At 46.4% G+C, this 19,347-nt stretch overlaps 1 protein-coding gene across 1 annotated transcript in view; it reads right to left on the bottom strand.

Annotated features, from left to right (window-relative positions):
- The window catches only part of LOC138764971 (ras association domain-containing protein 8-like), a 51,993-nt gene extending 35,164 nt beyond the window's left edge, over nucleotides 1-16,829 (bottom strand). Inside the window, exon 1 of the mRNA XM_069941499.1 lies at nucleotides 16,637-16,829. The gene's annotated coding sequence lies outside the window, so the exon portion shown is untranslated. The remainder of the gene's footprint in view (nucleotides 1-16,636) is intronic.
- Between the last annotated feature and the right edge of the window lie 2,518 nt (nucleotides 16,830-19,347).

Raw genomic sequence — 19,347 nt, 5'->3', positions numbered from 1 at the left:
ACGAGGTGAGGTAATGAATTGAAAAAGATTAAAAAGAGGATGTGATGACACAACCTTACTCGATCCCAATTGAGGCTGGGATTGTTAATGCGCTGGGTCCAATGGGCAAGATCAACCAGGACTCACCTGTGACCTCAAAACCAAGAGAACTGGTTTAGAACCAAGTCATCTTTCATCTGTTACGACTGAGACCAGCAGCAATGAAAATTCACCAAGACAATGGTATCTTTAAAACAATAATGTTTAATAATGTTTATTAATAACTATTAATAACATTTCTTACTTAATTCTAAACTTAACCCCACAATGAGCAAGTGTGTGTGGGTGGGCAGATCCCAGTTATAGTTTAGGCACAATTCTGAAGAGATTATTCAAATTTTGAAATCTTTTGTGTTGACACTCAGAATCTTTAAACTGTTGTTTAAAGTAATTTTGTCATTGAGATGCTAAGTCATCAAACTTCTCAAACCTCATGAATTCTTGCATAGTTGCTTTCAGAGAAATGTTTCTTCATACAAATTATTTTTCCACATTTCCTCTCTCTTGCATGAAGGTTATGGAACTTGTGATTTCCACAATGATTTCACAAACACAGGCAAGGGTTTTAGATGAAATGAAAGACAGTTGAAGTGGCCATTTTCTCCGTAGCCACTTTGATTCTGTATTCCTCCCTTGACAAGGAAAATACAGTAGCAGTTCTTTTCTCACAGAAGGTTACTGCATTTCTGACCTCAGATGGTCTGGTTCATAATATTAAAGATGCTTTCTTGAAATGTCTCTATCACATGACATCACCTGCTGGCTCTGTTTGAAGTTTTATTTCTTCAGAAGGATGAGTCAACAAGCAAATGGTCCTCTGATGGATCAGATGACTTTCCAAGTAAACGTCATTGTTCCAGGTTTCATTGGAGAGCAATTAATCAAACTGCTTAATGTGGTGAAGTAGCAGTCAAACTGTCTCTTTGAGCAAACAGGCTTCCACTTCAACAATCTGTTCACAGCTTTCAACTGGTCAATGATACGACTTTGAAGGCTCCCACTTGACGGAGCCTCAGCATCTGCTTTAAAATAATGTAATGTGTGTCTTTCCCTGTCCAAACATACCAAGTAACTTTATGAAGACAAAAATATATATATATGTATATGTATATATATATATATATATATATTTAAAAAATATATATATCTTTGGCTTGGCTTCGCGGACGAAGATTTATGGAGGGGGTAAATGTCCATGTCAGCTGCAGGCTCGTTTGTGGCTGACAAGTCCGAGGCGGGACAGGCAGACACGGTTGCAGCGGAAAATTTGTTGGTTGGGGTTGGGTGTTGGGTTTTTCCTCCTTTGTCTTTTGTCAGTGAGGTGGGCTCTGCGGTCTTCTTCAAAGGAGGTTGCTGCCCCCCAAACTGTGAGGTGCCAAGATGCACGGTTTGAGGCGAGATCAGCCCACTGGCGGTGGTCAATGTGGCAGGCACCAAGAGATTTCTTTGAGCAATCCTTGTACTTCTTCTTTGGTGCACCTCTGACACGATGGCCAGTGGAGAGCTCGCCATATAACACGATCTTGGGAAGGCGATGGTCCTCCATTCTGGAGACGTGACCTACCCAGCGCAGTTGGATCTTCAGCAGCGTGGATTCGATGCTGTCAGCCTCTGCCATCTCGAGTACTTCGATGTTAGGGATGAAGTCGCTCCAATGAATGTTGAGGATGGAGCAGAGACAACGCTGGTGGAAGCGTTCTAGGAGCCGTAGGTGATGCCGGTAGAGGACCCATGATTCGGAGCCGAACAGGAGTGTGGGTATGACAACGGCTCTGTATATGCTTATCTTTGTGAGGTTTTTCAGTTGGTTGTTTTTCCAGACTCTTTTGTGTAGTCTTCCAAAGGCGCTATTTGCCTTGGCGAGTCTTTTGTCTATCTCGTTGTCGATCCTTACATCTGATGAAATGGTGCAGCCAAGATAGGTAAACTGGTTGACCGTTTTGAGTTTTGTGTGCCCGATGGAGATGTAGGGGGGCTGGTAGTCATGGTGGGGAGCTGGCTGATGGAGGACCTCGGTTTTCTTCAGGCTGACTTCCAGGCCAAACATTTTGGCAGTTTCCGCAAAACAGGACGTCAAGCGCTGAAGAGCTGGCTCTGAATGGGCAACTAAAGCGGCATCGTCTGCAAAGAGTAGTTCACGGACAAGTTGCTCTTGTGTCTTGGTGTGAGCTTGCAGGCGCCTCAGATTGAAGAGACTGCCATCCGTGCGGTACCGGATGTAAACAGCGTCTTCATTGTGAGGTCTTTCATGGCTTGGTTCAGCATCATGCTGAAGAAGATTGAAAAGAGGGTTGGTGCGAGAACGCAGCCTTGCTTCACGCCATTGTTAATGGAGAAGGGTTCAGGGAGCTCATTGCTGTATCTGAGAGGAGCTTCATCAGAGAATCATTAAGTAAACCTAACATGAGTGATGAAGATGGATAATGGAACACTTGGCCAAAATAACCTTTTTTTAAAATATTGTCAAAGCAGCTTTGTGCCGATAATGGAAGATGATTGTCTAAGGCAGCTAAGCATGAGAAGCATCTGCTACAATTTTCTGGATTACTGGAGGTGGAGGCTGTCATGAGGTCATAGAGTTAAATAAGAACATCTGTAGATGTTCGGGTCTGCAGACCACAAAAGTGTCAGAAAAACTCAGCAGGTCACGCAACATCCATGGGAAGTAAAAGGTAACCAAGTTAAGTGAAAGGTAACCATGGAAGACCTTTTACTTTGTTCATTGCCACTCTCTACACTTTCCTTGTATTTGACAGATGGTAAAGATCGTGCCTGTCACTTCTCTGGGCAGAATCCACAGCTCCTCGGCCCTGGGAGAAGGTGACTGAGGAGGATTCTTGTGACAATCTTGCCTACTTTGATTATTCATGTTGGTATCCTGTTGTTGGAGCTCCCTTGTGGATTGAGGCAAAGCACGATCATGTCAAAGTGCAGCATGGTTCATGTAGTAGTTTAGCACAATGCTGTTACAGTGCCAGTGATCGGCACTGGGGTTCGAATCCCGTGTTTGCACAGTCTCCCCGTGTCTGTGTGAGTTTCCTCAGCATGTTCCTGTTTCCTTCCACCTTTCAAAATTAAATTTAAATTTTACAAGAAAATTAAAACTTTAAAGACAAATTTGTTGTCATCTGATTGTACTAGTACAACCCGACGAAACAGCATTCTCCGGTCCTCGGTGCAAAACACGCAGACCCACAACTAGACATAACACATATTCATACAGACAAACATACATAAATACAAATAAATAAATATTGTTTTGTTAATATGAGTGTCTCAGATGGTTAATGTGAGCAGATGCTTTCTCTTTGGTTATTCTCACTGCTCATGGGAAGCTGCTGTGCTTCTTACCCAATGGGAACAGCTGAAAGAAGCTGTGTGCAGGGTGGAAAGGGTCCTCAATGATTTTTCATCTTTTACATTTTAAATTTAAATATACAGCACGGTAACAGGCCATTTTGGTCCACGAGTCCCTGCCACCCAATTAATTTACACCCCGGTACGTTTCGACCAGAGCCCCCAGGGAAAACCCACACAGACATGGGGGGGGGTGTACAAATTCCTCACAGACAGCATGGGATTCAAACCCCAGTCCAGATCACTGGAGCTGTAAAGGCATTGCACTAACTGTAACTTCAACCGTGCCTCCTCTCTATGTCAACCGTGCCGCCCCATCTAAGCCAACCATGCACCCTCTTCAGACGATCCCATTAGATCACATCGATGGGGGGGGGGAAGGGGGACTCTAGTGATCCTCTCTGACACTCATGGTTCTGTGAATTGACCTCTGGTCCATTTCTACAGCAACCGTACAACATGATGAACTGAGAGGATGATGCAGACCAGAATGAACATGGACAGAGATAATAAACAGTCGTGGGCTGAAATTACCTGTTACCGTGATCTATGTCTGAAAAAACAACAATTTGAAGTGTGGATGGAATGAAGAATGTCTGCTTGAACTTGAACTTTCACCAGAAGGCAACACAAGTTGCAGAATAAGGTGCAGATGCTTCACCAATGGATCAACTGTGATGGTTCTAGCTTACAAGGATCAATAGTGTGAGTCACCCCCTTTAGAAGAGAACTTTACCCTGGTCCTGAAATGGCAGCAGGGAGGATACACAATATCAAAGCAACAGTTTAATAAACTGCTTCACTGAATGCACCATTAAGTTTGCAAGTCGTGGAATACTTTGATGCCAAAAATAATGGCAAAAGACACCATTTTTTGGTGAAATCGGTACTTACTGCCACTTAAACAAGAAATACAGCAGCTGCTGGGAACTAGTGCAGTACACAAAAGTGCTGGAGAATCTCAGCTGGCCATGCAGAATCTATAGAAAGCAAAAGGCAACATGAATCTGCAGATGCTGGGGTACAGTGCTGCCGATTTGCTTCTTATCAACGTTGCGTGACCTGCTGAGTTTCACCAGCACGTTATTGTTCTGCATTTCTGGCTCTCCTGCAAACTTTCCAAAATGGACATTCTCAGGAGCCCTGACCATATTAATTCAAGTCAGGTGATGCATTGATCTCCCCTTCTTAACTCTCTGTGAATGATACCTCTCTTTGGGAAGCACAATACGGACTTGAAGGGTCGACATGGCCTGTTTCCATGCTGTAAACGGTTATATGGTTATATGGTTAATTGTCATTGACTGTTCTCTCAGAAGGAGCTGCCTGATACCTAGATTACAATTGTGTTTCCCAGAATTAATGGTTTGAAGCCTTTTGTTCAATTTGACAGCCTCTTATCGCCTAGTGGACACCCAACAGCTTATATATCAGTTGAGCGCTCAATGAACAGAAACTGTTGGGACAACAGTGATATCCACTGAGATGATCTGTCACGAGAACAGAGTATCCTAAGGATTTTGTCTTCTCATTTGGCCCTTTCAAACTGCTGTGCAAAATAGGGTTAACCAGGCAATTTGCCTGGTTAGTGCCCCAGTCATACAGCAATTAGAAAAGGTCTGACCCAGTCAACTCCGTCAGAATCCAAGCAGGTCCCTGACCTACCTCAGAGGTAGTCAGGAAACCCAGTTAAACTTACCTAGGTCCTGTCCCCAGGTGATTTGAACAGGAAATTTGGCCGACCCGCTTATTCTGGTGACGTCAGCGCTTGCGTGCGCGTGTCACCGGGCAGCCAGCATCCGAACATCCGGGCAGTACATCCTGTGAGTACATGACGCATCATTGCAGGGGGCGAGATCCCCCTTAAATTGCCATGTTAGCGACTTAATGGGTCAATCTCCCTGCAATTTGAAAGGTGCACTTTTGCCCCACTAATCGCACCCGGGTCCCAGTAGGGCCACCCAGGTGCTGCAATTCAATAGGGGCTAGTGTAATAGAGAGGCAGTCAGGGTGGAACAGTCACAAACCAGGCTATCTGTCTTACTACACAAACCTGAACATAGAGAATGTCAAGCCAACCTGAAACAGTAGAATCCAGCACTGAGAAGGAGCAGGATAAGATGGTGCATCCAGCATAAAGATGAACATATTCAGAACTGACATCAAGTCTGCACTCACTTCAAATGAACACGGTCATGTGATTAAAGCAACCAATCAGTTGAGCAGTCTTTTGAACCCTGATGCAGATTGAAACCAGCCAAGTTGTTTATTATTCTGTCTTTTAGCCTCAAGAAACAATTCTGACATTTAGTTCAGATGAGTCCTTTACATTAAGAAGGAGATCGATTTTACTGTGGTCAGCACTCATTAACTGGTCATGAACTAGACAGTGTTAGGCTCGAAGCATCTCCTGACCATGTGCAGGAAATGAAATGTGACTGCTTTCAGAAGCAGGGTTTAACAAAATTGAGCTGTGTTTGAAGAGATTAGGGCAGATGGCCAAAAGCTGGGCTGGTGGGAAGGACTTAAGGAGGGAATCACAGCACCAAAGGGCCGAGAGAATGGGCTGAAGGAAATTACAGAGTTAGGGAGTGCATGTCCGTAAATTTAAATCCAGGTGTGTTTCTGGACTGAGAGTCAAAGCTGCTCAGTGATTAACAGGGGTCAGATTGTGGCTTGTGAGAGAGGAAAGGTTTGGATTCCCCATTTGATTGATGGTGCCGGTAGAGCTGGTGCTGCCTGGGCGCAGCAGGAGGCAGCTTTGCAAAGTTGGCTGCGCCAGAGCAGCTGAAGGTTGCTCAGTTCTGTGGCTTTAAACGGGGCCATCTGCAGATGCTCGGGTTGAGTGAAATCCACAAATGTGCTGGAGAAACTCAGCAGGTCACGGGGAGAATATGCGGAGATATGTAGTGGTGTGACAGTGATGGTGAGCAGAAGAGGGTCCAAAGAGAAAGACAAAAGCTGCAGATGCTGGAGTTTTGAGCGGAATTAAGTCTATTTTGGGGAAAAAAAACAAAGATTTTCTGAAACAACTCAGCAGGTCAGACAGCAATTTCTACCTATGTTTGACCTGCTGAGTTCCTCCAGCAATTCTTTGTTTTTTGTTCCCCCAAAATAGACTTAATTCATTATACATATCCATCCATCCATCCATGGCCCATCCCTTCACCAGCGAAGATGAACACGGTGCCTTGTAGCTTTTCAGCTTTAGACACCATGTGCCGGGGCAAGGACTTGGAGGCGAGGGCTTGCCCAGGACAAACGCCTCCCTCTGGGTCCCACACCACTGAGCCTGGTAGAGTGCCAGGCATGACAGCCAGAGAGCCCTGCAGAGGTCCGTTTCAAGACCGTGCTCACTGGCCGTTGTCCTTACAGATCCTTCACCCACCGAGTTTGCTGCTGCAGACCACTAGGGAAACTGTTTCCCGTGCTCTGTCGCAGCTGCCAGCCCCTGCTGCCAGACATGCGGTATTTTCCCATAGCTGGGGCCCTTTCCAGGTACTGACGGCTGGGCGAGCCGAGCCTGGGGATTTGAAGTCAGAGTTGCCTTCTCCTAGCCTTTGCCTGAAGAGGCAGCATATATATATTCTCACACACACATACATTTACGCACACACATATACACACACACATACACACACATACATTTACGCACACATATACACACACATACATTTACACACACACATATACACACACATACATTTACGCACACAAATACACACACATACATTTACACACACATACACACATACATTTACACACACATACACACACATACATTTACACACACATATACACACACATACATTTACGCACACATATACACACACATACATTTACACACACACATATACACACACATACATTATTGCACACATATACACACACATACATTTACACACAGACATATACACACACATACATTTACGCACACACATATACACACACATTTACACACACACATACATTTACACACACATATACACACACACATACATACATATATACACAGAAACATACATTTACACACACACACACATATTTACATACACATATACACGCGGGCACATACTCACACATTAATATACTGTACACCCAAAGGAAAATAGTGCAAAGTCTATTAACATCCAAAGGGTCATATTTGTTTGAACGTTAAACCATTTATGGCACAACTGTTTTTACTACAACCACAGTCTACACACTTCCCTTTTTACTCTCTTTTTTTATAGCACAAGATGCAATAATGCTGGAAGAACTCAGCAAGTCTGGAGATATAAAAGATATGTATAAAATATATAATCCCTGTTGCTCTCAACCTACTCTGAAGATGTATAACCAGACCCTCGTGCCAAGGATTTGTAGGTTAATTGCCCCTCGTGTGACTGTGAGTGGTTGAAACTGTGCGGTGGGAATATGGGGAAAACAAATGGGATTAATGTTGGATTGGTCCAAGCAGGTGGTTGATAATCAGTGCCTACTAGGGACCAGAAAAATTGGAGGAACTCAGCAGGTGCCGTAGCATTTATAGGAGCTAAAGTTACATTACCAATGTTTCCGAAAGGTCTGAGCAAAAATCGGACGGGTCCCTGAATAAAGAAGGCTGGGGGAGAAGGGAAGAAAGGGCAGGTGGAGGAGCACAGGCCCACTGGCAAAAGGCGATAATTGGACAGGGATGGGAGGAGAGGAGAGGTGATCTGGGGAGGGGAGGTGGGTGGCTCCGTGAATGCAGAGTTGGAAGAAAGGTGACAGAGGGAAAGGGAAAGAGCAAGACAGAGCTGGAGGTCAGGAGATATAGGGATAGGGGAAGGGAAGAAACGGGGGTGGGATGGGTGGGTGGATCATGGAAATCGCATGTCGATATCAATGTCATTTGGTTGGGGATCAAAAAGAGCCTGTTTCCATGCCGTATATCGGTGCCCCAGTCATCCACCCCTGCTGTCTCTCTCTCCTCCCACAAATGGGTGGGGGAAATCACTGGGACACCACTCAGAAAGGAGCTCTACCACAAAAGGAGAATGATAGCAGATCAGAAAAATTCTGGCCTCTGCTTCATATCTGGAAATAAAAGCAGAAATTGCTCTGCATCATTGAATCGTAGACGAATGCAGCACAAATAACAGATCCTTCCATAGATTCTGTCTAATCTGCTGTGTGTACCCAGGATTTCCTTCCCTTCATTACGATGTTAGTCAATCCAGACAGCCAAACCAATTTAGTTAAAATGGAAAATAATTGGAATGCCCTTAAGACCATGCAAATGATTGGCAATGTTCATTAAAAGGAAACTGTCAGCTTTTAATTTTGCAGGAAAAATAAACATAGGGATTAACAAGGGCCACAAGAATTCAATTTACAACGGGAGATTAAAGTAAGCATAATTGTTCCGTGTTTAGTACAGACATTCCAAAGTAGAAATGGTGTGGCATTTAGACCATAAGACTTAGAACCATAGAACACTACAGCATAGAAACAGGCCCTTCAGCCCATGTAGTCTGTGGTGAACTATTATTCTGGCTCGTTCCAAAGGTCTGAACCTGGACCATGGACCTCCATCCACCTCCCATCCATGTACTTCTCCAAATTTTTCTAAGTGTCTAAATGGAGCCCACATTCATCATTTCAGCTGCTGGTCTCTGTGTGAAGAAATGCTCCCTCATATTCCCTTTAAACATTTCCCCTTTCACTCTTATCCTCCAGTTCTTGTCTCACCTAACCTCAGTGGAAAAAGCCTGCTTGTCTCTATCCCCTCATAATTTTGTATACCTCTATCGAATCTCCCCTCATTTCCGACGCTCCAGGGAATATACAAAAAAATGACCGCACTGCAGGAGGTGCTGCTGGTGTGGACCGAGCAGGGAGCGGAGACACAGGGCTGCCCTGAAGGGTTCAACCGTCAGGTCCTAATGCCGACGGCTCCATGCAGGTATTAAGCAGACTGTTAAAGGAGCCAACAATTTTTATCAGTAAATTCCTGCTACCCAAGGTCTAGGTTCAAGATGGCGGAGCAGCGGACTGGGCGCACGGTTTTAGAAACAGGGAGAGCCCCCCCCCCACATTGAAAAAGAGAAGCACAGGGGAATTACTCTACAGGGCAGTGACCAGGGCTGCAGACCAAGTGAGGGGCTCAGCAGCTGAGGGACCCACTCGGGCTGCAGGCAACTTACAGTCGGGGGACACGCACAGCTGCTGGGCACTAGCTAATGGGAACCAGGTATCAGAGCCCGGATTCAGGTGGGTGCAGAGGGCATGAAGGTCTCCCCAGGGGCCTTGGATGCACAAAGCTTCTGATTGTGTTGGAGCTTGGGTTTCTAATGGATTGAATAGGGGTCTGTGAGGCTGCAGAAGTTTCAGGAACGCAGGCGGCAAATCCATAGCACTCAGGGTCCATGAAGGGACTCTCTCCATTTGTTAGGGGTGACAGGCGATGCTCATGGCAACTTTTTGTTTGATTTACGGCAGACAAACATTAAAGTATATCATGTATGTTACATTTTTTATATATTATCACATGACAATGAAAGGAACGTTGAATAAAGTTCTAATCTGTTTAACCTGTAACTCTGTTCCTCGATCCCAAGTGACTTCCTTGTAAATTTTCTCTGCACCGTTTCAGTCTTATTGATATCATTCCTGTCGTTAGGTAATCAAAACTGCATATGATACTCCAATACAAGCTCGCTAAGGTCTTGTACAACTTCACCATAACATTCCAACTTCTGTACCCAATACTAGTCACAGGCCTCCAATAAGCCGATATCTAATTCAATTTACTACTTCATCCCAAATACCGAGAGAATGAACCTTCTTAACCAACCTCCAATGCGGGACCTTGTCAAAGGAACAAAATTAGGCCATTCAGCCCATTGTGCCTACTCTGCCATCCAAATCATGGCTGATGTATTTTTCCTTCCAAGTTCATTCTCCCGCCTTCTCCCCATAACCTGTGACACCGTTACTAATCAAGTACCCTATCTACCTCTGCTTTCAATATCCCCAATGACTTGGCCTCCAGACAAATTCCACACATTCCCAGTCCTCTGACTGAAGAATCACTTGCCGCTTTCAGGAGCTCGGAAGCAGATGATGTGCCGGCAGACACGGCTGGGGGAGTGCAGCTGGGACGTTCAGGTGGCTGCGGAGAAGACGCCTTTCTGTCACCTGAAGGTGCCGGATGAAGGAGGGCCATGGCCGAGCAAACGCTGACTCCTGTGGACTGTCTGTGTCCTGTGAACATATTTAGGAAACTCACTTCTGTACCCAGAGAGAAACACTTCACTGATCTCAACCCTTGGCATGCACCCAACAGGGAGACCACTTTAAGAAAGCATCCATGAATACATGTGTAGAAAGCAAAGGATGGCGAAAGAGACTTTTTAAAAAAGAAGAAAATACAAACTCTGTTTGAAGCGCTGGCTGGCGCCGCAGATGGGAAAATTGTGACAGGTGCTAATGAATTGCAAGCATCTGTATTGCATATATCAGAGTACTTCTGTTAGTGTGGTAATGAATGGATGGCCATCACTAACACAGGTAACTCATATTACATTGTAGAGAGTTAATAATTTCTTGACTGTTTTCCTAATTGCGTTGAAATGTCTTGCACATATGTGCACCATTCGTAGGCCCCAGGTTTCTGTAGTCACTGCTGTGTTCAGGTGCAACGGGGGATGCTCTGAGCCGGAGAATATACCTACCCGAAGAGGGTTAGGTAAGTGCTGCTCGGAGGCGGATTCTCCACTTTCAGGTGGCCACCCAACAGCCGCATTAGCATAGAATAGATGGCTTTACAGTCGGGTATTCTGGCCACCTGAAAGGCGCTACTGTTCTAAAGGTATTTCCTTTTATCCTCAGGCTGTGCTCTCAGGTCCCAAACTCTCCCATTGCTGGAAACGTCTTCTCCACATCCACTCTGACTGGCCCTTTCAATGTTCAGAATGTTTCGACGAGTCTCCCCCTCATTGTCATCCAGTTTGCTTCATACAAGTTATAATGATCGGAACCAAGGATGGTAATTTTAAAATCTAGAGGGTATGACATGTGAAAATCAGCAAAAAGAGCATCAACCAGGAATTACATTTACACTGTTACGCGACTCATCTACTGATGCAGAAAGTGAAAATTGTTACCATGTGTCCAATTTGGCTGTTGTTGATACTTTCTAACAATCCATCAATGGTGACAGCACATTGAGCCGAACGACCGGTGGATTTTTAGTTTTATAATTATTATTATATGAAAGACAGTTGTAGATAATCATGCAAAATGGAGGATAAAATATCCAAAAGATAAAATATTCCAGATCACTGCAGAAGGAGCAGGTATGACCTGCAGAAAGCCATCTCCCGGGTGAGGTGGAGTTTCCGGACAAAAATGGAAACCACCAGGGATACCCGACAGCTAAATGACAAAGCAAAATCCCATGTAATAAAAGATGGCAAAGCTTCAATCCCTAACGAACTCGATGCCTCAAGAAGAAGAAAGAACAACCACTGCACACCCCAAAGTCCCCTGATTATCCTCTTCTGCCCATATCCAAGGATGATGTGCGGGCTGCCTTCAGAAGAGTGAATCCGAGAAAAGCATCGGGTCTGGACAGAGTACTCAACCGAATATTAAAAATATGTACTGCCCAACTTACCAATGCATTCATAGTTATCTTCAAAATCTCACTCTAGCAGGGCATAGTACTCACCTGTTGCAAACAGGCATCAATCGACTCGGGGCCCAAGAAGAGGATGGTAACCTACCTTAATGATTATCGACCAGTGGCACTCACATCAACAGTGATGGAGTATTTTGAAAGGCTGGTGGAGTATTTTGAAGCATATCTGCTCCTGTCTGTGCAGTGACATGGATCCATTCCAATTCTCCTATTGTAGCAACAGGTCTACAGTGGATGCCATCTCACAGGCTCTACACAAAGCCCTAGAGCACCACAACTGCAAAGGAGGAGAGGGGTGTGTCACTGAGACACAGCAGTAGGTGGGGAGAGGGGTGGACCACGGAGACACAGCAGTAGGTGGGGTGAGGGTAGAGGGGTGGGCCACAGAGACACAGCAGTAGGTGGGGAGAGGGGTGGACCACAGAGACACAGCAGTAGGTGGGGTGAGGGTAGAGGGGTGGGCCACAGAGACACAGCAGTAGGTGGGGTGAGGGGAGAGGGGTGGGCCACTGAGACACAGCAGTAGGTGGGGGTGAGGGGAGAGGGGTGCGTCACAGAGACACAGCAGTAGGTGGGGTGAAGGGAGAGGGGTGGGCCACAGAGATACAGCAGTAGGTGGGGTGAGGGGTGTGCCACTGAGACACAGCAGTAGGCGGGGTGAGGGGAGAGGGGTGCGTCACAGAGACACAGCAGTAGGTGGGGTGAAGGGAGAGGGGTGGGCCACAGAGATACAGCAGTAGGTGCGGTGAGGGGAGAGGGGTGTGTCACTGAGACACAGCAGTAGGTGGGGAGAGGGGTGGACCACAGAGACACAGCAGTAGGTGGGGTGAGGGTAGAGGGGTGGGGTGAGCCACAGAGACACAGCAGTAGGTGGGGTGAGGGGAGAGGGGTGGGCCACTGAGCCACAGCAGTAGGTGGGGGTGAGGGGAGAGGGGTGCATCACAGAGACACAGCAGTAGGTGGGGTGAAGGGAGAGGGGTGGGCCACAGAGACACAGCAGTAGGTGGGGTGAGGGGAGAGGGGTGGGCCACTAAGCCACAGCAGTAGGTGGGGGTGAAGGGAGAGGGGTGGGCCACAGAGATACAGCAGTAGGTGGGGTGAGGGGTGTGCCACTGAGACACAGCAGTAGGTGGGGTGAGGGGAGAGGGGTGGGCCACAGAGACACAGCAGTAGGTGGGGTGAGGGGAGAGGGGTGGGCCACAGAGACACAGCAGTAGGTGGGGTGAGGGGAGAGGGGTTGGCCACTGAGCCACAGCAGTAGGTGGGGGTGAGGGGAGAGGGGTGGGCCACAGAGTCACAGCAGTAGGTGGGGTGAGGGGAGAGGGGTGGGCCACTGAGCCACAGCAGTAGGTGGGGGTGAAGGGAGAGGGGTGGGCCACAGAGATACAGCAGTAGGTGGGGTGAGGGGTGTGCCACTGAGACACAGCAGTAGGCGGGGTGAGGGGAGAGGGGTGCGTCACAGAGACACAGCAGAAACTTGTTCACCTGCCTTATTTCCTGGGTGATCCAATCATGTCCTTGGGTCTCTTTAAAGTGGAGTTTCCATCTTCAACCTGTGACCTCGTGGGTTTTCCTTTTAGGGTTTGGTTTCCTCCCCAAGTCCCAAAGATGTACAGGTTAATGGGACAACTGGCCAATGCAAATTACCTTCATCATGGGTTGATGGCTGACAGAGAGAATTAGTTACAGGGCAACAGCAAGGGGAATAGTATTGATGGGATTTGCTCCTGAGAGCCAACATAGATTTAATGGGTTGAATTGGTTCTTCAATAGAACATTGAACATTGCAGCACAGTACTGGTCTTTTGGCCCACGATGCTATGCTGACACGTGTAAATCTATTCCTCAATAATCTAATCCTTCCAAAAAAACACCCATGGGGAAATTAAGTGACTCAAGTAAAATATTACTTGATATTAGTAATATCAAGTTAAATATTATAAGCTCACACACCAAGTACATACATGCGAGGTCACACAAAGGTACAGTAAAATCCCTGTTATCTGGAATTCAAGCAACCGGCAGCCTCAAGCAAGGTGGGAAAATTTACATTGCTGTGGTGTAGGTTTACATAGGTTAGCACAACATCATAGGCTGAAGGGCCTGAATTGTTGTAATGTTCTATTTGCCTGTGTCCAGCCCATATTCTTCCAAACCGTTTCTAAATGTCTTTTAATGTTACAATTGTTGCTGCCTCTATACACTCACCGCCCTTGGTCTGAAAAATGTGTCCGCCATGACCCTTTTCAAACTTTCCCCCTCACCTCAAATATATGTTGATATGCCATAGACATGGACCAGTCAAGTATTCTACTAATACAGCGTTTTAATTAACAGACTAAAACCACCTCTAACTGGCCAGTAGGAAAAACGTCTCCATCTGTTATACCAGTAGGGTGGAGTTTCTCTGCAGTCAAAGCCAATAGCAAGCAGTCAGTATAATAGCCCCACCACCCACCCCATTACATCATCACATCTGTCTCCAATTACTGATTCCCCTACCCTAGGCAAATGCCCATGACTATTTACCTCGTCTCTGCCCCTCTGCTTCAGGGAGGGAAGCTCCAGCCTATCCAGCTCTCTTTGAGACACGTCCATCAGCCCTGATAACATTCTCGAGAATCTTTCCCAACTTGATATCTTTACGACGGCCTGGTGACCAGAAGTGAGTACAATACTCCCTCCAAGTCTGGTCTCACCAATGTCTTGTACAGTTGTAACACATGACGTCCCTGCTCCTGTATTTACTGCCCTGACTGAGGACGACAGGCTCGCCAACTACCCTGATCAGTTTAGTGCTATTTGGTCATTTCTCTCAATAAAAGTTGGCAAATTCTCCAAAACTATATCACTGCCTAAGAAATATATCACCTTTTCTTCATCATGGCTATGTCTAAATCCTGGGACTTTCTACCAAGCAACACTGCAGTAGGATTTCAATTTTTTTTTAAATTCAGATGTACAGCAGGCCATGAGCCACCCCCCCCCCCCACCCCCAACCTCCATATATCAATTAACCTACAAACCCTGTTCATTTTTGAAAGGCCAGAGGAAAATAGAGCACCCGAAGAAACCCATATAGGCACGTGGAAAATGTAAGTGCTCCTTCCAGACAGCACCAGATAGATTCGAACCTGGGCCATTGGCATTGTAATAGCATTGCATTGAACTGCTATGCTGACCGCGCCGCCTGGTCTAAATAATTCAAGAAGATTGCCCATTACCAACTACTTTTGAGACAGGTAATATATTCAAGCCTTGCAACCAATGTACTGATCCCAGAAAATTAATTGAAAAGAAAGAGTGAAAGATCGTTGGAAGTAAATGCACACACAACAGAGGCATCCTGTGAGCTCGCATCCTGAACTGGATTGAAGTGCATATTGTCGCTGAGATACAATGAAATGTTTGGTTTTGCATGCTATCCAGGCAAGTCAGCTCATACTTAAGTACAGCAGGCGCAGAGCTTAATGTTACAGTAGCTCAAAGAAAGCAAGGTTGACTGTTATGAAGACAAAAGTGCAGGGTATAAAGGAAAGTACAGTTAAAACAGTGTAAGGGCATCTTCTTTTACCAACAAGAGTCCACTTAAGAGTCTGCTTACACCGGGAAAGGCACTACCTTACGAATAGAGAAGCAGAGAAACTGAGTTCTTTCCTTTGGCTTTACCTTCAATCATTTGTGAAAGGCACAAAAATAAGGTCCTGCTGGATCTGCCACTTAGTCACCCTAATCTTAAACTACACTGGTAGTCCCCTCTTGTGCCAGCCCGTTGGTATCTTCTCCATTCTTCGCCTCCCTTTCCCAATGATGCAGAATGGGATTCGGCCCCTCTCCTCGTTAACCACACAGCAGCCGTTAGAATGTCTCCTCCCATTTCTCATGCGATTCAGTGCTTCTCAGTGCTTCCCCCCTTCAACAAGGAAATCTCCAGATGCTGGGCTCGAGTACAATAACACAAACACACTGGAGAAACTGAGCAGGTCACGCATCCAATCAGAAGTTAAGGGGAACCAATGTTTCGGGCCTGAGCCAGGAATTAGGATAAGGTTGAGAGGGGAGGAGGAAGGAAGTGAAAGTGGGAAATAGGTGGATACAGGTGGGAGGGTAGAGGAGAAAGAAGGTGAGGTGATGGGGGAGAGGGCCAAGGGTTAAGAAGGCAAGCTCTCTAATAGGAGAAATGAAGGGAAGGGGGGGTTTTGGAAAAACTCAGCAGGTCAAGCGGCATCCACAGGAAGTAAAAGGTACCCAGCGTTTGTGTATTGCTCCCAATCAACAGACATGAGCTGCAGGTTATGTCCCACCACGTTCCATTGCATTCACATACCAGCCTGCGACATCATACTGGCTTGTACTTGGAACAGCAATTCCCTTTCAACCTCATAAAGTGTAAGAAAATTAAATTCTAAGCATTTTTAAGCCATCTAAATATTGGCAATATTTTTGGCTGTGAGATATACTTGCACTTTTTTCAGGATGCTAAATTGGAAATCCCATTCAGTCCAAGACCTTGTAAATCAGTGCAATGCTCTTTACCCGGAACGGACTTTATACAGATAGGCCCTCAGTACTTACTGGTGTGTTGGGAGCCCCAGAAGAGCTGCCTTCACAATGTCAGACTCTCCAGCCAGACAGACAGGCAAGGAGGGATCACCTCGTTCTGTCTCGGCAAGGGGTTCCTTCTCTGCGCGACTGCAGGTGCTTCCAACTGTTCCACACTGACTACTGCCAGGTATCCTTGTTGCAGCAGTGAGACTCCTCGGCTGCAGCTATTACCATAAACAGCAGCTTCCTTGCTCATTAAGAGCCTCTCTCCTATCGCCTCTGCTCTCCCCCAGTCTCCGTAGCAAAGGTGGCTCCTTTGGAGCTGATATTTAGTGAGAAAGGAACTATCTGAACTGATTGTCTGTTGTGTCTGTGGCTGGGGCCCCAAGGTGGCTTGCTGGCATGAAGCCAGTTGGACACATTCAATCTAGTGACAGTAGTGGGTTGGCCCACAGAAGTAATTATCAGGAATTACAGATTGAGAGTGCTTCCTACTGCAGCCTAAACAGAAATAAACAGCCTTAACCCATTAAGCACTCTGACTAGGCTTTATCAGTGAAATGAGGAGGGTGATCTAGTTGTAGTCATTAACTCTTTCTGCACTAAATCATCCAAATGCATTCATAGACGGAACAGTTCAGCACAGCACAGTACAAGCTATTTGGCTCATAAATGTTGCCCTAACCCATATAAATCCCGGCTCCAAGATCAATCTAACCCTTCACTTGCTCAGAATTCTGAACCCTCCATTTTGCTTACATCTACGTGCCTCTCATGAATTTAAATTTTTTAGATGCATACCACGGACCCAGGCCAACCAGTCACACCCAACCCTCGGTACGTTTTTTGAAGGGTGGGAGGAAACCGGAGCACCCGGAGGAAACAGACAAGGGGAGAACGTATAAACCCCTCACAGACAGTGCAGATTCGGACCCCAATCCCAGACACCAGCTCTGTAACAGTGTCACACTAACCACTATGCCACTATTGAATGTCCCTATTGTCCCAGACGCAACCAGCACCCCACCCCCTCCCCGGTAGTGCCTTCTATTAGAGCAAAGTTAAAAATGGCTCAATGCGAACTGGCTATTTCCCATGACTGAGGAATCTAAGACGAAGGGGGAGCAAATTTCGAATGAGGGGGAGGGTGTTGAATACTGAGATGTGGAGCTATATCTTCGTGTTGAAGCTGGTGAAATTTTTCGGAAATCACTTTCTTGGAGGCACTCAAGGTCTAATTCAACACGAGAGATAGGTCATTGGACATGAAGTTAATCGGGGAACATGGTGGAAAATGGTGCGGGAGGGGGTGAGGAACTGCACAGATCAAAGCAGAAGTAACATGATGGAAATGCTGACAAAGGGTGTTTGACCTCACACATGGACTTTGTTTTTTTTCTTCACCTGCCTGATCTGCTGAGTGTTTTCTGCATTTCCTTAGGATGTGTTTGGAGGGGGTTGGTGGGGGAGGCTGGTGGGTTGCAATGGCGCTGAGACCAAATGGAGGAGCAGGCTGGAAGTGCAGGAAGGACGACTGCTGCTCCTATTTGTTCTGTCCTTGTGTTACATTGCAGCACAGAAACAGGCCCTTCACCCTATTTAGTCTGTGCCAAATTGTTATTCTGCCCAGTTCTATTGACTTGCACCTGGACCACAGCCCTCCATGCAGAACCGGTGCCAGTCTATTTTGTGCCCAAGGCTGAGCTGAGCATGGGGAGGTGGGGGGTAGATGCTGACCAGGCTGAGCAGTGGGTGTAATACCTGATGTCACGTTCAACATGCGCCGTACCACTCCCTCCCTCTGCCTCACCAGACTAATGTGAGTCCTTGTAGCGCGCTAGTCAGAACCACTATTATTCATGGCGCCAAGGTGCCAGAGTGGTTGGAATCTCTCGTCAACAGTGCCCCCGCTGAGGTCTGCAGCGGCTGCCTAGTTGGCCTAATGGTAGCATCGGCCCTGCCTCCATATCCCTCTCACCCATGCACCCATCCATATTTTTCTTAAATGTCAAAAGTGAGCCCACATTCACCACTTCATCTGAGAGTTGGTTCCACACTCTCACCACTTCTCCGTGGGAAGATGTTCCCCCCACCCCCCCACCAATTTTCCCTTTAAACATCTCAACTTTCACCCTAAACCCAATACCAATGTTTTTGAGTTCTCCAAGTTTTTCCCTGAAATGGTAAAGAGAGGAGGAAATATAAAGAAGCAAGTGAGAGAAGTGTTTCTGGTGGGTTTTTTTTTCCATTCGTTCATGCAGAAAATAGCAGGGTTGGAGGATACACTGTTTGACTGGAAGAAGCACTTAATTTGTTCAGGAAGAATCCGTTCCAAATGTTGTAATCAGGAATGCACGGAGAGAGCGTAGTTGTGCTGGATCAATGGTGGGAGTCTGGAACTGAAAGTTTAGAGGCAGGAAGAGAGGAGAAGAAATATCAAAACTGGATCCCAGAGGTGGCAACCTTAGGCCCGACTTGAGAATCCAAGTCTTCTGTTAGGGAGTTGGTTCCCTCCCTGCCACTCAGCCATCCTTGAACTTGATGTGCTTTTCGTTCCAGTTCTCCATGTACTGAGGTGGCTGATAAGGTCAGCAGGAGGTGCCAAAAGCAGTCAGTGCATAGCTTAGTCCATAAGTCATAGGAGCAGAAATAGGTTATTCAGCCCATTGAGTCTGTCTCACCATTCATGAGCTGATCCATTCTCTCACTCAGCCCCATTCTCCGGCCTTTTCCCTATTACC

The sequence above is a fragment of the Narcine bancroftii genome, chromosome 5 (assembly GCF_036971445.1).
Source record: "Narcine bancroftii isolate sNarBan1 chromosome 5, sNarBan1.hap1, whole genome shotgun sequence".
In the NCBI taxonomy this organism is placed as follows: Eukaryota; Metazoa; Chordata; class Chondrichthyes; order Torpediniformes; family Narcinidae; genus Narcine; species Narcine bancroftii.
This window is presented reverse-complemented; position numbering and strand designations above follow the sequence as displayed.